Genomic DNA, 18,393 nt, shown 5'->3' with positions numbered 1-18,393 from the left:
TCAACACTAGACCATTTAGAAGTTGCTGCCTTTCTATCCTAAGAAGTTAAGTAATTGGTCTCCTACTGCCTCACAATCTATTAGCTATAGTCATACATTCTTCATACAGGATAGAACAGTATGCTTATTCACAGTGACTGACACTAAACAAGAATAAGACAGGGGTCTTAAAGATATTTTCATTTTGCCCCCTAGACTCACAGGATTACTGGGATTACTCCTCGTGGAGTAGTTTACAGACCACAGTTTTGATGTGACATGCTTACAGTGACTATGTAACTTTAACTTAGATCATTGATGTTCTATATTAATTACTCATTAAAAGCTTTTTAAATCCAGTTCCTGGGTTGTTCAACCTATCTTAATTTTCAAATTAAGAAAAGTTGTCAGTGGAAAAAATTGGAAATCCAGAGCAACAGACCCTCACCCTTCCCATCAGCACTAATCCTTCTATTCTGAGACCCAATATCCTTTCTCCTTTTTCAGGCTCCAGCAGTGTAAAGGGACATTAACTCAAATGAGTCACACTTGGTTACATCAGAGGCCTGAGAGGAGAAAACCTTCAATTCTCTATTCTAATTAATGGCACAGACTTCTCCCAAAGCATATTCCAAAATAAGAAAATGTTGACAGGAGTAACTCCTAAAATGCACAGGCTTGGAGTATGGCAGTGTTTCCTTTCTATTTCAATTGGTATTAATTACAATTTAATTATACCACAAAAAATATTTTGTAGTTTATTTAATAATGTCAAACTCTTGTCAAAAAAAGAGAGAGACCATTGTAAAGCAATTATACTCCAATAAAGATGTTAAAAAAAAAAGAGGAAGAAGCTGCAGCAGCTTATTCTCAGTAGTCCCTTTCTCTAGCTCATTTGGAATGGGCAATAAGATAAGCTGGAAAAATACATACTCAATTGATATAGGGGAAGTTACAATGCCCCTCATCCAATCCCTGACCTATTAAAAGCAGAATAAAGCAAGGATTTGACCTGTTTTTCTTAATTAAAAAATACATAAATTCCATTCATTTCAAGATTGATACCTATCATCTACCAAAAACAATTAGCCAATTCTCACATTCACTTCCTGCATTTGAGGCATGCCTCCAGAAAAACATAATGTAAGTTTTACAACTTTTGACCCCACCATAGTATCAAAATCCATCTTTGCAATTGACACTGGTTTTAATGGTTTGTGTATGTGTGTTTATTGTGACATGAAAATCTATTTATAAATATTTTCAGATGCTGGTAATCACCCTCCAAAAAACAGCAGGCTTTACATGCAAGTAAAAGTTTTGGTGGGACAAATGTAAATTCAAACCTACATAATAGATTTTTTTAAAAAGTTCTTGTATCAACTATACTCCAATAAAAATTAAATAAATAAAAAATTTTTTAAAGTTCATGTAAAAGTGAAACACACTTCAAATTAGTTCCTTTTCTTAATAACTAACCCTAGATATTTTTTCTATTTTTAATTCCACCTTCCATCCTACCATCTCCCCAACACATACTTCCACAAGGCCTCTAGAACATCAAAGTTAGAATACAAAGTTATTATGAAAAAACTATAATAAACTTAAGATTGGACAATAAAGCAGTCAATTCGCCTCTGTACGAATTTACTGAATCAATACATGCATGAACTTAATAAATAATGCTAATGATATTAACATAAGAAATAATTTGTATCATAGCACCAACACAAACAGCCAATGAACAGGAAGCAAGTTTTCACGTTGACCCTCCCAACCCAGTCAACAAGAATTTGGGAAAATACCAACGCTTGTTTCATAATACAACGACTTCCATTTTTTCCCCATCCTTTAGTAAACTCTGTAGATCTAAATTTTAAAATCCTTCTAATTAGTTACCTGCATTCTTCAACCCACAGATCAGGTGTCCTACATTTCATTTAGGTCCCCGCCTTGAAAACAAACCCGATTGCCCCATTTTCTGAGAGGTAAACTCAGCTCCAGGCAGCTCCCCATGAAGTCACCGCGTTTGTTATTTCAAAGATGCAATTAAACGAAAATGACACAAGGCTGTCCAAGAGATTAGGTGGAAGTGTATGGAGGTGTCTATCATATATGTGTAAGGCCATTGAAAACTGTATTGCTGTTAACCTATTTTAGTGGTAATATTTCTCCCCATTCCCCCTTCTCCAGTGTATTCATAACAGAGGGAAATTAAACTTTGTAAAAACTTTCTTGCTTCTACCAAACTTTAGCTTTCCAGCTTTCGGTACTACAGTATCTTGTAATGAGTAAAGGAGAGACGGAGAGGGGTGGTTAGCTCCACTCAGAGAAAAGCAATAAAAGAGCTTGCATCAGGCAGTGTCTCTCCCTCTGCCCCCTCTTCCCTACCACCCAACCCCCTCTTCTCCGAGCCCTTACATATACACATTCTTCTCGGCGGCCTCTAACCACACCATGTCCACAATCATTTACAGAAATTAGAAACAGACTCTGGGAGCCCTTCCCTTAGCACGCACAGAGCAGAGATGTAGTAGCAAGATGGGGCAATGTCACTCTCTATTACCCCACAATCTCTTACCCCCTCTGGGGTTTAATTCCCGAGAATCCGACTTTCCTCCGCGGAGAAGGTGAATCTACCTAATTCACAATAAAACATCATCTCATCCCTCCCCACCCCAGCAACCCCACCCCCACCTAACACACCAAAACACTCCAACCAAAAAAAGTTCCTTCCACCAGGGCAACAGGGTGGATTTTAGGGGTTCGGGCAAAAGCAGAGAGAGGAGGAAGAGAGCGAGCGCGGTGCACTTTGTTGGGCACTTTCCGCACACGCAGTCCAGAGCCCAAGGCAGCTCTCGTCCTTACCCGCTCTTCCGGAGACCCGGTCCTACTACTGGAGCGCGGGACGAGGGCTGCGGGGACGCGGCGTCAGGGTGGGCAGCCGGCAGCCCCCGCGGGCGCCCAGAGCCTCCACCTCTTCTTCCCCAAGCGGCTGCGAGCGTGGGCCGAAGGAGCTGGAGAAGGAGCCTGGGGAGGGGGAAAAGAGGAGCAGCATCTCCTCCTCCTCCACGCCTCCGAAACGCCCCTCCAGCCGCGACCCCGGCCGACCGCCTGACCTTCGAGCGCTCGCGCACCCTTCCCGGCCCTCTGCTGCCCCGTACGCCTCCAAGGGCTTCGCCAAACCCTCTGGTGCGGAACGGCTCAACTCCTGCAGCCGGCTCCGAGCGCTGCCGAGGCGGCAGAGGCGGACCGGGAAGCCAGGGAGTGCTGCTCGCCAGCAAGACGGTCTCTAGGGGATGTAATCATGGTGTGTCACCCTCGCCGCGCCGCGGCTGCCGGAGCTACTCGCTCCACTCGGGCTACACCTCACGCGCCCGCACCGGCTCCGCCCAGTTCATGTCAATCAACCCTCCCCGGATTCCCGGAGCACAGCGGATCTCCGACCCCGCCGTCCCCTCGGCCTCATTGGCCCGACGGCCCTCCAGCCCCGCCCCCTCCCTAGGGACAAGGTCGCCGGGGAGACAGGCGCCCAGGTTCCCATGACAACCGGAGCCTTGGGCCTGGCTTTTCGCGTTCTTCTGGCTTGCCAGACGCTCAGGTTGATGGCCTGGCAGCGAAGTTCTTAGCCCCTGCGGGGTGGGCTCCTAATTTCTGGCCAAGTTGAAAATGCAGCCGACCGCCCCCACACTTCCAACTTCAGAAACAGAACTTTGTGGCCCAGCAGAGTGCGAGGGAGAGTGAAAAATGCCCTGCTCTTCCCCTGTCAATCGAAATAACCCCTCCCCCCTTGCCCTCCCTTGCCTCCAGCCTTGTTTCCATATTCCCACCGGGCGGATTTGGGCTTTGAAAGGGTGAGGAGAAGAAGAATGAGAGAAAGAGCAGGGCTGTGCCAGCTCCCTGCAGCAATATAGCGACTTGGAAAAGGCGGGGTCAATGAAAACATCTCGGTGAGTATTCCCACAGTTGTAAAATGATCTTCAAAGGTATGGTGGCAACACTTGGTAAACCCCAAATGCCCTCAGGAAAACTCACATTCTCATATTTGTAAAAAAAAAAAAAAAAAGTATAAATTCTTGTAATTTTCCTTCTGAAGCTCAGATAATCCTAAATTTAAAAAAAATAAGTAAAATGTTTGACAAAATGTAATAAAATAAAGGCATCCATTTTTCTATAGGACTACACATTACAACTTGGCAGAAGTATGTCCTAGCAGCTATGACCCTCCTACAAGCTAAAAGATTTGGGTTACAACAATTTACAAGGAAGTCTTACTGAGTTAATTTAGTCTTGGACCCCTAATGTTGAGCCCTAGGTGAAACTTAACTTCATGGTTGGTTCCAAAATGGAGAGATCTGAAGCAAAGTTAGAGCTGCAACCCTAGCCCCTGAGGCTGCTGTACACGTATGATGAATGAGGGGATTAATAGTAATGATTTACCTTTGGCGAGCCTTGAGTTTTCATTATCTCATTTACTAAATGAATATCTGTGATGGATGTGTTCAGTCAAATATGCCTTGCAAATGTGCACTGAATGTGATTACTCACAGCGCTAAACAATAGAAAATGCACAGCAGAATTTTAAGATAAGGGTTCTGCCCTCAAGGAGATAACCACAGAGCCTAAGAAAGAAAACTAGCATTCTTGAAACAATTTGAGATTATAGTTAGAATGTGCAGCCAAACACTGAGTGCAGTAGTCAATGAGAGAAAGTCTGTGTTATGTAGAAAGGGCTGGATTAGTCAGATTAAGGAGGAAAGGAATTTAAACTGGGCTTTGAAGGGTAGGGAGTGGGATGAAAGAAGCAAAGATGAAGAAAGACATTTGAAGGAAACAAAGTAAAACCAAAGTGCAACAGCAGGAATAGAGTGGTGAAAGTAAATAACAGTGAGAAGATCAGCCAAGTTGAACTAGAGACAGAAATGAAGGATTGGAGCCCTTTTCCCAGGCTTTCCCCCATTTTCTGAAGTAGTTTTTAAATGTTCTGGTTGAAGTATCAGAGTGGTAAGGTAGAGAGGGAGAGGTAGTTTCGTGAGAATAAAAACCTTCATGGAACATCAGCCGCTGTTTGCCACTGAGAGAAAGTTCATGTATGTATTAGAAAGAAAAGCAACATCCATAATACTTGGAATAACTTGTGAATTCATGTCAGAAAGAAAGTATAAAGAGTATAGTGTTGGAAATTTTCACAAAAGTAGACAAACCACAGTGTTATGAGCAGTTTTCCTTTTTTTTTTTTTTTTGCATTAAGACCATTTCAGGTGATTGCCCTCAAGGCTCTTTCACCAGTAATCCTTCTGTTTTGTATGAGCTGAAAGGCTGGTTTTAAAATAAATGGCTGTGATACCAAAATCTGATAAAGTGTACACAAAAGAGAAATCTATAGGTTAATCTCCTTTTGGATATAATATAAAATTAAAATACAATATTAACAATAGAAACTAGAACTACATTACAAATGACATGCCAAAGTTAAGAGGAATTATGCCAGGTATATAAGAATAATTCAATAATAGAAAACTTATTCATATAGTTGACTATATTAATAAGTCAAAGGAGAAAAGCTGTATGTGTCTTAATTGATATTGAAAAGGATTTTGTAAAATCCAGCATCATTCCTTAATAAAAATTTTTAAAGAATATATTTTTATATCAAAGCCAGAAACTTGCTGAATAATGAAACACTCTACTTATTCCTGCTGAAGTCAGGAACAAGGCCAAGAATGCCCACCATCACACCATGTAAGGCAATGACAGCCCATGAAATTAGATATGGAATAGAAACAAGAAATTAAATACTGAAAATGTTAGGATTGTCATCTGTTTGCAAATTATATGAAAACTCCAGGGATCAATAGAAAACCTTTTAGAAGCAATAAAAGATGAGTTAGAGTAACATTTTACATTTTGGTAGACAAAACCAAGAAGTGGTACAAGTTACAGTCATCCTAATACAGATGGAAAGTTTGATAGTGTGCTCTGTTTCTTCACACCCTCACCAACACAGTATCATCAAACTTTTTGATCTTTGCCAGTCTAATAGATACAAAATGCTACCACATTACAGCTTTAATTTCCATTCTCTTATGAGCATCTTTTTATATGCTTACAAGCCATTCTATTTTCTGTTATCAAAAATATTATCCCATGTTTTCTTCTAGAACTTTTATATATAGCCTTCACAGTTTATTCTTTGATCCATATGGAATTTATTTTGGTGGCAGCAGCAGCTATCCATTTGTCCCCCAAAACCTTAAAAGAATTTGGAAATTTTACTACTTAACATGTAAAGCTTCTATAGAGTAATAAAATGACAATGAATAAGGAATTTACAAAAGAAGAAATTCAGAAAAGCAATGAATATTTAAAAATAAAACAACTGTATAAATAAAAATTAAAACAAAATGAGATATTTATAACTATCAAATTAGAAAAATACTATCAAATTAGAAAAATACTTTTAAAGACATATCTGATATTGGTGAAAATATGTGAAATAGATATTGTCTCATCATTGTTGGTAGGATTATAAGTTGGCTTATTCCATTTGGGAGTGCAACTGCAGTGTCTTTCATAATTTATAATGTTTATATCCTTTAACTTACTCCATTTTGGAAATTTATCCTATAGAAATATTTATACACATGACCAAAGATATAATCAAGAATATTCTTTGCAGTATTGTTGATAGTCATAAAATTAAAAACAGCTGGAGAGGGTGTGGAGCAAAGGGAACCCTCTTGCACTGTTGGTGAGAATGTAAATTGATACAACCACTATGGAGAACAGTATGGAGGTTTCTTAAAAAACTAAAAATAGAACTACCATATGACCCAGTAATCCCACTACTGGGCATATACCCTGAGAAAACCATAATTCAAAAAGACACATGCACCCCAGTGTTCATTGCAGCACTATTTACAATAGCCAAGACATGGAAGCATGCCTATCAACAGAAGAATGGATAAAGAAGATGTGGTACATATATATAATGGAATATTACTCAGCCATAAAAAGGAGTGAAATTGGGTCATTTGTAGAGACGTGGATGGACCTAGAGACTATCATACAGAGTGAAGTAAGTCCGAAAGAGTAAAACAAATATTGTATATAAACACATATATGTGGAATCTAGAAAAATGGTACAGATGAACCAGTTGGCAAGGCAGAAATATAGACACAGATGTAAAGAACAAACGTATGGACACTAAGTGGAGAGAGTGCGTGGGGGGTGGTGGTGGGATGAATTGGGAGATTGGGATTGACGTGTATGCACTAATATGTATAAAATAGATTAATAAGAACCTGCTGTATAAAAAATAAATAAAACTAAAAACAAAGTAAATGTCCATAATGGTGGATTGCTTAAATTAACTATGGTCACCCACATATACTACCTATTGACAAAATCAAGTGGCTGTACAGAATGATCTGATTTCTCTTCAAAAGTACTTATATCTATGTATATGGCAAAAGTACTTATATCTATGTATATCTATATCTATGTATATGTATATCTATGTATATGGCATATATGTATATACATACATATATCTATGTATGTATATATGTATATATATACATATATATGTATATATACATATATATCTATGTATATGTATATATCTATGTATATGTATATGTCAAGTACTTATATCTATGTATATGTATATATGTATACTGTTAACAGTGGTTTCTATGAGGATTTTTATTTAAAATCTTCACAAAAAGCATGTTTACTTTTGTTTTTGTTTTTTTTTAATTCACACTCCATTACTTTTATTTATTTATTTGTTTCTTTGTTTATTTATTTATGGCTGTGTTGGGTCTTCGTTGCTGCACACGGGCTTTCTCTAGTTGCGGCGAGCCGGAGCTACTCTTCATTGAGATGTGCAGCCTTCTCACTGCGGTGGCTTCTCTTGTTGTGGAGCACAGGCTCTAGTTGTGTAGGCTTCAGTAGTTGTCGCACGCGGGCTCAGTAGTTGTGGCTTGCAGGCTCTAGACCGCAGGCTCAGTAGTTGTGGTGCACGGGCTTAGTTGCTCCACAGCATTTGGGATCTTCCCAGACCAGGGCTCGAACCCGTGTCCACTGCATTGGCAGGTGGATTCTTAACCACTGTGCTACCAGGGAAGTCCCATGTTTACTTTTCTATAAAAAGCCAAGGGGGTTAAAAGGCAAACTGCCAGCTGGAAAATAAATTAGTCATGGGGATGTAGCATACAGCAAAGGGACTATAGTTAGTAATACTCTATTGTACATTTGAAAGTTGCTAAGAGAGTAGATCTTAAAAGTTTTCATCATGAGAAAAAAATTTTTGTAAATTAATTAAATTTAAATTAAATTAAAAATTCAGGGACTTCCCTGGGGGCACCTCAAAGGTTGAAATGAATTCTAGGCTAATCTAAATCTGTAAATAGCAGTCTTTTTCCAGCTGGCTTCTTATGTTCATCTCAATATAAAATATTTGTATTCTGGCTTGTACTAACTATGCTAGTGTTTTTTTCCACCTTTAAGCCCAGAAACATATTATCCTTTCTTGCTTACAGAGTAAGGACTGTGATGGGAACTTTGCCCAGGTGAGAATCAGAAGCAAGATAAGTAATCCACCAAAACATGAGCAGGTAATTGGAGCACAAACTCTGACAGTGCTTAAGGAAGACTTTGTGAGGCAGTACTAACACTTCCAAGTGAACCAAGAATTAGCTAGGGAAAAAATGCAGCAATGGAAACCAGATAGGACTACAGTTACCCTCAGGTCCGTTGAATAGGCAGGTTATTTTCTTTTGGTGGTAGCTGAACTCTCTTTAAAATGTGAGAATTCCCCTAGGATGTAGAGTTACATGACAGCAATGGCAAAGATAACTCTAAACATTGGGAGGCAGCCTTGTAGCTCAGTACACTGAAAGAGCACAGCATTTGCACTCAGAAGACCTAAGTACAAATCTTGGCAAGTCGGGCTTCCCTGGTGGCGCAGTGGTTGAGAGTCCACCTGACGATGCAGGGGACACGGGTTCGTGCCCCGGTCCGGGAAGATCCCACATGCCGCGGAGCGGCTGGGCCCGTGAGTCATGGCCGCTGAGCCTGCGCGTCCGGAGCCTGTGCTCTGCAACGGGAGAGGCCACAACAGAGAGAGGCCCGCGTACTGCAAAAAAAAAAAAAAAAACAAACAAACAAATCTTGGCAAGTCACCTAACTTCTCTGAGCATCATTTTCCTCTTTTATAAAGTGAAGGAAATAAGAATAGCTGATATGTTCCACATATAATAGCCTGTAATGTTCTTTCAGTATTCAATAGGATTATATGAAATACACGTATGAAAACGATTTGTGAACTTTAAAGCACTGTTTTAAAAAATCAAATAACAGTAATAACCACAGCTGTACAGATTTTTGGAATTAGTGTTTTAGTGTAAATGAGAAAGAAATTTTACATAATCTCTTTCATTCTGAAGACGAACTTTAGAAAATATTTACTAGGTGCCAGGGCTAGCCAGTCCTATGAAAGGTTAAGTCAGAAAAATTTAATTGTGGTGCTTCTGTATCTTCTGCTTTTCTTTGCCAGCCAGATTCTTGGCTCTTTTCCAATTTCCCCCTACTGGCCCCAAACTGACCAGGGCTTATTAGTTACTCTGATTAGGGCTGGCACCCTGTTAGGTTAAAAGCATTCACCCTACTCCTGCTTGATTTGCCAAGTGCTCTACCTGACTCAAAATATTTCTCTCCCCTGAATGCCTCAGCTGGTAATTCTCACTTTTAGTCACTAATGAGTTAAACTACAAGGTGTTAACTTTAAAAGTTTGAAGCTTTACCATCAAAAGTTTGAAGCTTTACCTTCCAGCTTTCTCTCTTTGCATATTAGTATGATTGATTTATCAGATTAGGTAGTTGTCACTTTAAACCTGGAGGGCGAGAGATACTGGAGAGGTAAATTTTAATTAACGAAGGGGAAGGAGGAATGAGGGGAAGCTAGTTTCATTATGAGTGGAAGAGAAAGAATGAGAGAAAGGAATTTGGTGGGGAAGAGGTATGTGGTATGAGGGTGGCCCTTAGGGCTGATGATACCAAGGGAGGGGATCAGAGAAGTATATGTAGTACTAAAGGGGTGTGGCACTGAAGTCAAACTGCCTAATTCACAATTTTTTCTAGGGCTGGTCCTGTCTGACTCATTTCTACTACTTGTCCTGGCAAGTTATGTAACTGCCTCTTCACTTTGGTTGAAGGGAGTATGGCAAATAAGCACAGCCCTTCTGCTTTTTGAAACTTAGCCATATCTCAACATACACAAAGTAATTTAATGTGAATATGCTGTCATCTAAATCTGACCTACTGGGACTTGCCTTAGGATTCATGACTGTTAATCTTGATTTCTTTGTGTGTTCCCAGAAATGGAAACCAAATCAGAAGTTAAGCTTTCTAGTTTATGTTTTGTCTTAAAGAGGGTGATTTTACACTGTCTGATGAGAGCGAGCTGCTGCACAAGAAAAGGCTTTGTTAGGTGGAATTGGAATGTTTAATAAAATAAAGGATCACTTTGTAAAAAATTTCTCAAAAGTTGATTGCCTTGATTTTTTCATTCTCCCCTGTAATGTCTAAAAGAAAACTTAGGAGGAAAAATGGTCTTATTTATGGAAACTGGTTATCAGTTTAGGGCCAAATCCAGGCTTATGATATCATATAAATGGGAGAAATATTGAACCTGCCACACTTTACAACCACATGAAGAGAGGAAATTTGTCTTGGAGAACTGAAGCTAAGCAGTCCTTTGGTTCATCTAAAAAGTGTAAGTAGGGAACTGTAAAAAATTATACATATATAACTTAGGCATTTTACTTTTACTAAAAACCTATCATTATGCATTCATTAGCAAATCTTTTGATGCTGGGTCAAGGCCTTTCTGACCATGAATCTGCTGTTTAGAGTTCCAGGTTGTCTTTTTTACATAAACCCTTCTCAAATGCAAAATCTACAATTTTCTGTTTTGTTTTTTGTTAAAGGAAACACAGAACCTAAGGATACTCATGAAATAATATGACTTAGAGTATTTCTATATTTGTATAATATATTCCAGTTTTCTTGCTTTTGGTAATTTGTGGCAGTAATTTGCCTTTCTTTTCTTTTTTTTTATTATAATTATTTCTTTTTGTTTTGTTTTATTATATTTTTTACCTTATTTTAAGGATGGGTATTCTTATTTCTGTAAACATGTCATTTCAATTTTCATAGGATTTGCATCAAATCTGTAGACTGCTTTGAATAGTATGGACATTTTAATTTTTTAATGCCTTCCAATCCATGAACATGAGATGTCTTTCCACTTATTTGAATCTTCTTTATTTCTTTCAGCAATGTTTCAGCCTCCTTTCTGTAGCATTCAACTTTTTAAAATTGTTGTAAAATATACATAACATAAAATTAACCACTTTCAACTTCATTTGCAATAGGAAAAATATCTTTTATACTTAATAAAGTATTTAAAATTTAAATTACCTAATTACATTAGCAAGAATAACTAACATTAAGAGTTTGGAAAACTAAAACAATTGATTTTTATGTAAGCTTCATAAGGGCAGGATTTTTGTCTGTTTTATTCCCTCCTGTGTCCCTAACTGCTAGAACGATGCCTGTCACATAGTAGATACTCAGACACTATTAAGGGAATGAATGGATGGCTCTTGGTAGTTGTTAACAGCTGGAGGAAGGATAAATGTGCGTATACAATGATATAGCCCATTAGTAAACCTCAAAAGGCCACAGACCTCAGTCTGTGTGTCTTACAGAGGGAATAGAGAACATTAATCTCGTGGTTTGACTAAGTGAAGGTCATTTAATAGCGCTTCTATTTTACTTTGAAAAATTCCCGTGTAATGCTGAGCACAGTCTCTTATACACAATGTCTTCAGAAAATATTAATCTTTGTTGATTGTTGGTTGATATCACTCTACTGAGGGAGGGAGGCACAAGAGGCCTGTTTTGGGGGGGAAAACAAAGAGCCAGGGTAGTTAATTTGATATTATCATGAATGAAGTTAAAGTTTGTATAGTTTTGGTAAAACCAAAGTCTTGATAATATTTGCACTATATGTGCAAAAACTGTTGCTTAATTTTGTCTGTTTCATACGACTATTGTAAATCATATATTGAAAATCTATGTTTATATTAGTAATATGGCATCTAGCCCTTGAAAATAATATAATTTTATAATGTACTTCTAACAACATAAACAAATATGTATTAGCTATTTTGCCTTGGACATTTAAGTTTGTTCTTCCCAATAGGGATTGTTTTTGACTTTGAAAGAGCTAGAGATTACTTTTGGTTTATTTTTCTATTTTTTCATAAATGGATTGGATATTTGTTATTACTTTCACTTTCACGGTTGATAAATATTTCTTGTACTTTTGAAGAGAAAGGAAAAAACTTTCAGATTTACTATGATGCTCCTGAGAATTCCTATTATACTTGACACCTGATTAATGATATTTTAACAGAAAATTAATTTCTATTTGGGCATCAGTTCTGCAAATCTTTTGGTTCACACACCACTTCAGGGTTTGAAGAGCGATTTACCATGTTTTCATAATTTCTAGAAATTTATCAGTGCCAACTAGTAACATATAAGAACATTCAGTTCAACTGTTATGTTATGCTTTTATTCCTATTAATAATGATTTTTAAAATTGATAGTCTCTTCAAAGCTACAGATATAGATTGTATAAAGAATTTCAAATTCTTACATCTCAATCTTCACCAAAATAGCACACATACACATGATGACAAACAACTCAAAGAAAGATAAGTTGGCTACACAAAACTGAACAAGAGTGAACATACAAATTTGTTCAGACAGAACACCCATTTGGGGGGATTTCATGTGACTGAAATATCATTGATGGAGTTTTGATAAAGTGCTTGCTGTTTTTCTTTGTTTTCAATTTCCTGCTTGTGACTATACATAATTTTCACGGAATAATCTTGATTTAATTTTCATAATTAGAGAGCTGATAAAATCTATATTTTACAGTTCTTATCATTTTTTTTTTTTTTTTTTTTTTTTTACAGACTTCAAAATGAATCTCAGGACTTCCCTGGTGGTGCCGTGGTAAAGAATCCGCCTGCCAATGCAGGGGACACAGGTTTGAGCCCTGGTCCAGGAAGATCCCACATGCCACAGAGCAACTAAGCCTGTGCACCACAACTAATGAGCCTGTGCGCCTGCAGCCTGTGCTCTGCAACAAGAGAAGCCACCGCAGTGAGAAGCCCGCTCAACACAATGAATGAGTAGCCCCCCTGCGCGCAGCAACAAAGACCCAATGCAGCCAAAAATAAATAAATTAAAAAAGAAAAAATGAATCTCTTTATTCACGCATTTTGAAAGTGGTTATTTTGTGATTCACATGCTAAAAATATGACAACAGTTGTTATATATAAACCATTCTTATGGTGTTCATATATATAGGCATAGTAACTCAATATCATCTCTTTACTTTTTTTTTTTTATTTATTTATGGCTACGTTGGGTCTTCGTTGCTGCACGGGGGATTTCTCTAGGTGGAGGCGGCTATTCTTTGTTGCGGTGCGCAGGCTTCTCATTGCGCATCCTCTCTTGTTGTGGAGCACAGGCTCCAGGCACATGGCTCGCCGGCTCTAGAGCGCAGGCTCAGTAGTTGTGGTGCACGGGCTTAGTTGCTCCGTGGCATGTGGGATCTTCCTGGAACAGGGCTCAAACCCATGTCCCCTGCATTGGCAGGCGGATTCCTAACCACTGCGCCACCAGGGAAGCCCATCATCTCTTTACTTTATATACACTTTTTTTTTTCTGGAATTTGTGAATTTTATTTTATTTATTTTTTTATACAGCAAGTTCTTATTACTCATCAATTTTATACACATCAGTGTATACATGTCAATCCCAATCACCCAGTTCATCCCACCACCACCCCCACCCCCTGCAGCTTTCCCCACTTGGTGTCCATATGTTTGTTCTCTACATCGGAGTCTCAATTTCTGCCCTACAAACCAGTTCATCTGTACCATTTTTCTGGGTTCCACATATATTCGTTAATATACAATATTTGTTTTTCTATATCTAACTTACTTCACTCTGTGTGACAGTCTCTAGATCCATCAACGTCTCAACAAATGACCCAATTTCATTCCTTTTCATGGCTGAGTAATATTCCATTGTATATAGGTACCATATCTTCTTTATCCATTCGTCTGTAGATGGGCATTTAGGTTGCTTCCATGACCTGGCTATTGTAAATAGTGCTGCAATGAACATTGGGGTGTATGTGTCTTTTTGAATTATGGTTTTCTCTGGGTATATGCCGAGTAGTGGGATTGCTGGGTCATATGGTAATTCTATTTTTAGTATTTTAAGGAACCTCCATACTGTTCTCCATAGTGGCTGTATCAATTTACATTCCCACCAACAGTGCAAGAGGGTTGCCTTTCCTCCACACCCTCTCCTGCATTTGTTGTTTGTAGATTTTCTGATGATGCCCATTCTAACTGGTGTGAGGTGATACCTCATTGTAGTTTTGATTTGCATTTCTCTAATAATTAGTGATGTTGAGCAGCTTTTCATGTGCTTCTTGGCCATCTGTATGTCTTCCTTGGAGAAATGTCTATTTAGGTCTTCTGCCCATTTTTGGATTGTGGTGTTTGTTTTTTAAATATTGAGCTGCATGAGCTGTTTATATATTTTGGAGATTAATCCTTTGTCCGTTGATTCGTTTGCAAATATTTTCTCCCATTCTGAGGGTTGTCTTTTCATCTTGTTTATGGTTTCCTTTGCTGTGCAAAAGCTTTGAAGTTTCATTAGGTCCCATTTGTTTATTTTTGTTTTTATTTCCATTACTCTAGGAGGTAGATCAAAAACGTTCTTGCTGTGATTTATGTCAAAGAGTGTTCTTCCTATGTTTTCCTCTAAGAGTTTTATAGTGTCTGGTCTTACATTTAGGTCTCGAATCCATTTTGAGTTTATTTTTGTGTATGGTGTTAGGGAGTGTTCTAATTTCATTCTTTTACATGTAGCTGTCCAGTTTTCCCAGCACCACTTATGGAAGAGACTGTCTTTTCTCCATTGTATATCCTTGCCTCCTTTGTCATAGGTTAGTTGACCATAGGTGCGTGGGTTTATCTCTGGGCTTTCTATCTTGTTCCATTGATCTATGTTTCTGTTTTTCTGCCAGTACCATATTGTCTTCATTACTGTAGCTTTGTCGTATCGTCTGAAGTCAGGGAGTCTGATTCCTCCAGCTCCGTTTTTTTCCCTCAAGACTGCTTTGGCTATTCAGGGTCTTCTGTGTCTCCATACAAATTTTAAGATTTTTTGTTCTAGTTCCATAAAAAATGCCATTGGTGGGCTTCCCTGGTGGCGGAGTGGTTGAGAGTCTGCCTGCCGATGCAGGGGACATGGGTTCATGCCCTGGTCCGGGAAAATACCACATGCCACAGAGCGGCTGGGCCCGTGAGCCATGGCTGCTGAGCCGGCGCGTCCAGAGCCTATGCTCCGCAATGGGAGAGGCCACAACAGTGAGAGGCCCACATACGGCAAAAAAAAAAAAAAAAAAAAAATTGCCATTGGTAATTTGACAGGGATTGCATTGAATCTGTACATTGCTTTGGGTAGTATAGCTATTTTCACAATATTGGTTCTTCCAACCCAAGAACATGGTATATCTCTCCATATGTTTGTGTCATCTTAATTTCTTTCAGCAGTGTCTTACAGTTTTCTGCATACAGGTCTTTTGTCTCCCTAGGTAGGTTCATTCCTAGGTATTTTATTCTTTTTGTTGCAATGGTAAATGGGAGTGTTTCCTTAATTTCTCTTTCAGATTTTTCATCATTAGTGTATAGGAATGCAAGAGATTTCTGTGCATTAATTTTGTATCCTGCAACTTTACCAAATTCATTGATTAGCTCTAGTAGTTTTCTGGTGGCATCTTTAGGATACTCAATGTATAGTATCATGTCATCTGCAAACAGTGACAGTTTTACTTCTTCTTTTCCAGTTTGTATTTATTTTATTTCTTTTTCTTTTCTGATTGCCATGGCTAGGACTTCCAAAACTATGTTCAAAAATAGTGGTGAGAGTGGACATCCTTGTCTTATTCCTGATCTTAGAGGAAATGCTTTCAGTTTTTCACCATTGAGAATGATGTTTGCTGTGGGTTTGTCATATATGGCCTTTATTATGTTGAGGTAGGTTCCCTCTATGCTCACTTTCTGGAGAGTTTTTATCATAAATGGGTCTTGAATTTTGTCAAAAGCTTTTTCTGCATCTATTGAGATGATCACAAGGTTTTTATTCTTCAATTTGTTAATATGGTGTATCACATTGATTCATTTGCATATATTGAAGAATCCTTGCATCCCTGAGATAAATCCCACTTGATCATGGTGTATGATCCTTTTAATGTGTTGTTGGATTCTGTTTCCTAGTAGTTTTTGAGAATTTTTGTATCTATATTCATCAGTGATATTGGTCTGTAATTTTCTTTCTTTGTAGTATCTTTATCTGCTTTTGGTATCAGGGTGATGGTGGCCTCATAGAATGAGTTTGGGAGTGTTCCTTCCTCTGCAGTTTTTTGGAAGAGTTTGAGAAGGATGGGTGTTAGCTCTTCTCTAAATGTTTGATAGAATTCACCTGTGAAGACATCTCGTCCTGGACTTTTGTTTGTTGGAAGATTTCATTTCAGTTTCATTACTTGTAATTGGTCCGTTCATATTTTCTATTTCTTTCTGGTTCAGTCTTGGAAAGTGATACCTTTCTAAGAATTTGTCCATTTCTTCCAGGTTGTCCATTTTATTGGCATAGAGTTGCTTGTAGTAGTCTCTTGGGGTGCTTTGTCTTTCATGGTGTCTGTTGTAACTTCTCCTTTTTCATTTTTAATTTTATTGATTTGAGTCCTCTCCCTCTTTTTCTTGATGAGTCTGGCTAGTGGTTTATCAATTTTTTTTTATCTTCTCAAAGAACCAGGTTTTAGTTTTATTAATCTTTGCTATTGTTTTCTTTGTTTCTGTTTCATTTATTTCTGCTCTGGTCTTTATGGTTTCTTTCCTTCTGCTAACTTTGGGTTTTGTTTTTTCTTCTTTCTCTAGTTCCTTTCAGTGTAAGGTTAGATTGTTTAATTGAGATTTTTCTTGTTTCTTGAGGTAGGCTTGTATAGCTATAAACTTCCCTCTTAGAACTGCTTTTGCTGCATCCCATAGGTTTTGGATCATTGTGTTTTCATTGTCATTTGTCTCTAGGTATATTTTGATTTCCTTTTGGTTTCTTCAGTGATCTCTTGGTTATTTATTAACGTATTGTTTAGCCTCCATGTATTTGTGTTTTTTGCGTTCTTTTCCCTGTAATTCATTTCTAATCTCATAGTGTTGTGGTCAGAAAAGAGGTTTGATATGATTTCAATTTTCTTAAATTTACTGAGGCTTGATTTGTGACCGAAGATGTGATCTATCCTGGAGAATGTTCCATGTTTATTTGAGAAGAAAGTGTAATCTGCTGTTTTTGAATGGAATATCCTATAAATATCGATTAAATCTATCTGGTCTATTGTGTCATTTAAAGCTTCTGTTTCCTTATTTATTTTCATTTGGGTTGATCTGTCCATTGGTGTAAGTGAGGTGTTAACATCCCCCACTATTATTGTGTTACTGTCGATTTCCTCTTTTATAGCTGTTAGCAGTTGCCTTATGTATTGAGGTGCTCCTATGTTGGGTGCATATATATTTATAATTGTTATATCTTCTTCTTGGATTGATCCCTTGATCATTACATAGTGTCCTTCCTTGTCTCTTGTAACATTCTTTATTTATTTATTTTTATTTATTATTATTATTTTTTATTTTATTTTTTTTTTCTTGTAACATTCTTTATTTTAAAGTCTACTTTATCTGATATGAGTATTGCTACTCCAGCTTTCTTTTGATTTCCATTTGCATGGAATATCTTTTTCCATCCCCTCAGTTTCAGTCTGTGTATCCCTAGGTCTGAAGTGGGTCTCATGTAGACAGCATATATATGGGTCTTGTTTTTGTGTCATTTAGCAAGCCTGTGTCTTTTTGTTGGAGCATTTAATCCATTCACGTTTAAGGTAATTATCGATATGTGTGTTCCTATGACCATTTTCTTAATTGTTTTGTGTTTGTTTTTGTAGGTCCTTTTCTTCTGTTGTGTTTCCCACTTAGAGAAGTTCCTCTAGCATTTGTTGTAGAGGTGGTTTGGTGGTGCTGAATTCTCTTAGCTTTTGTATGTCTGTAAAGCTTCTGATTTCTCCATCGAATCTGAATGAGATCCTTGCTGGGTAGAGTAATGTTGGTTGTAGGTTCTTCCCTTTCATCACTTTAAGTATATCATGCCACTCCCTTCTCATTTTGTAGAGTTTCTGCTGATAAATCAGCTGTTAA

The 18,393-nt window shown here is 37.9% G+C and overlaps 2 protein-coding genes across 17 annotated transcripts in view; one reads left to right on the top strand and one right to left on the bottom strand.

Annotated features, from left to right (window-relative positions):
* PTPN13 (protein tyrosine phosphatase non-receptor type 13) overlaps positions 1-2,983 on the bottom strand; it is a 235,670-nt gene extending 232,687 nt beyond the window's left edge. For 9 of the 11 annotated variants that reach the window (XM_079919588.1, XM_079919591.1, XM_079919595.1 and 6 more), the window contains exon 1: positions 2,848-2,983. The gene's annotated coding sequence lies outside the window, so the exon portion shown is untranslated. The remainder of the gene's footprint in view (positions 1-2,847) is intronic. The other 2 variants (XM_079919592.1, XM_079919597.1) reach the window with 2 other exon arrangements.
* Positions 2,984-3,837: 854 nt separating this feature from the next.
* Positions 3,838-18,393, top strand: part of MAPK10 (mitogen-activated protein kinase 10) — a 617,840-nt gene continuing 603,284 nt past the window's right edge. For 5 of the 6 annotated variants that reach the window (XM_079919605.1, XM_079919603.1, XM_079919601.1 and 2 more), the window contains exon 1: positions 3,838-3,929. The gene's annotated coding sequence lies outside the window, so the exon portion shown is untranslated. The remainder of the gene's footprint in view (positions 3,930-18,393) is intronic. The other variant, XM_079919602.1, reaches the window with a different exon arrangement.

The sequence above is a fragment of the Stenella coeruleoalba genome, assembly GCF_951394435.1.
Source record: "Stenella coeruleoalba genome assembly, chromosome: 4".
NCBI classification, from domain to species: Eukaryota; Metazoa; Chordata; class Mammalia; order Artiodactyla; family Delphinidae; genus Stenella; species Stenella coeruleoalba.
Note: the sequence above shows the minus strand (reverse complement) of the source record. Positions and strands in the feature narration are given on the sequence as shown.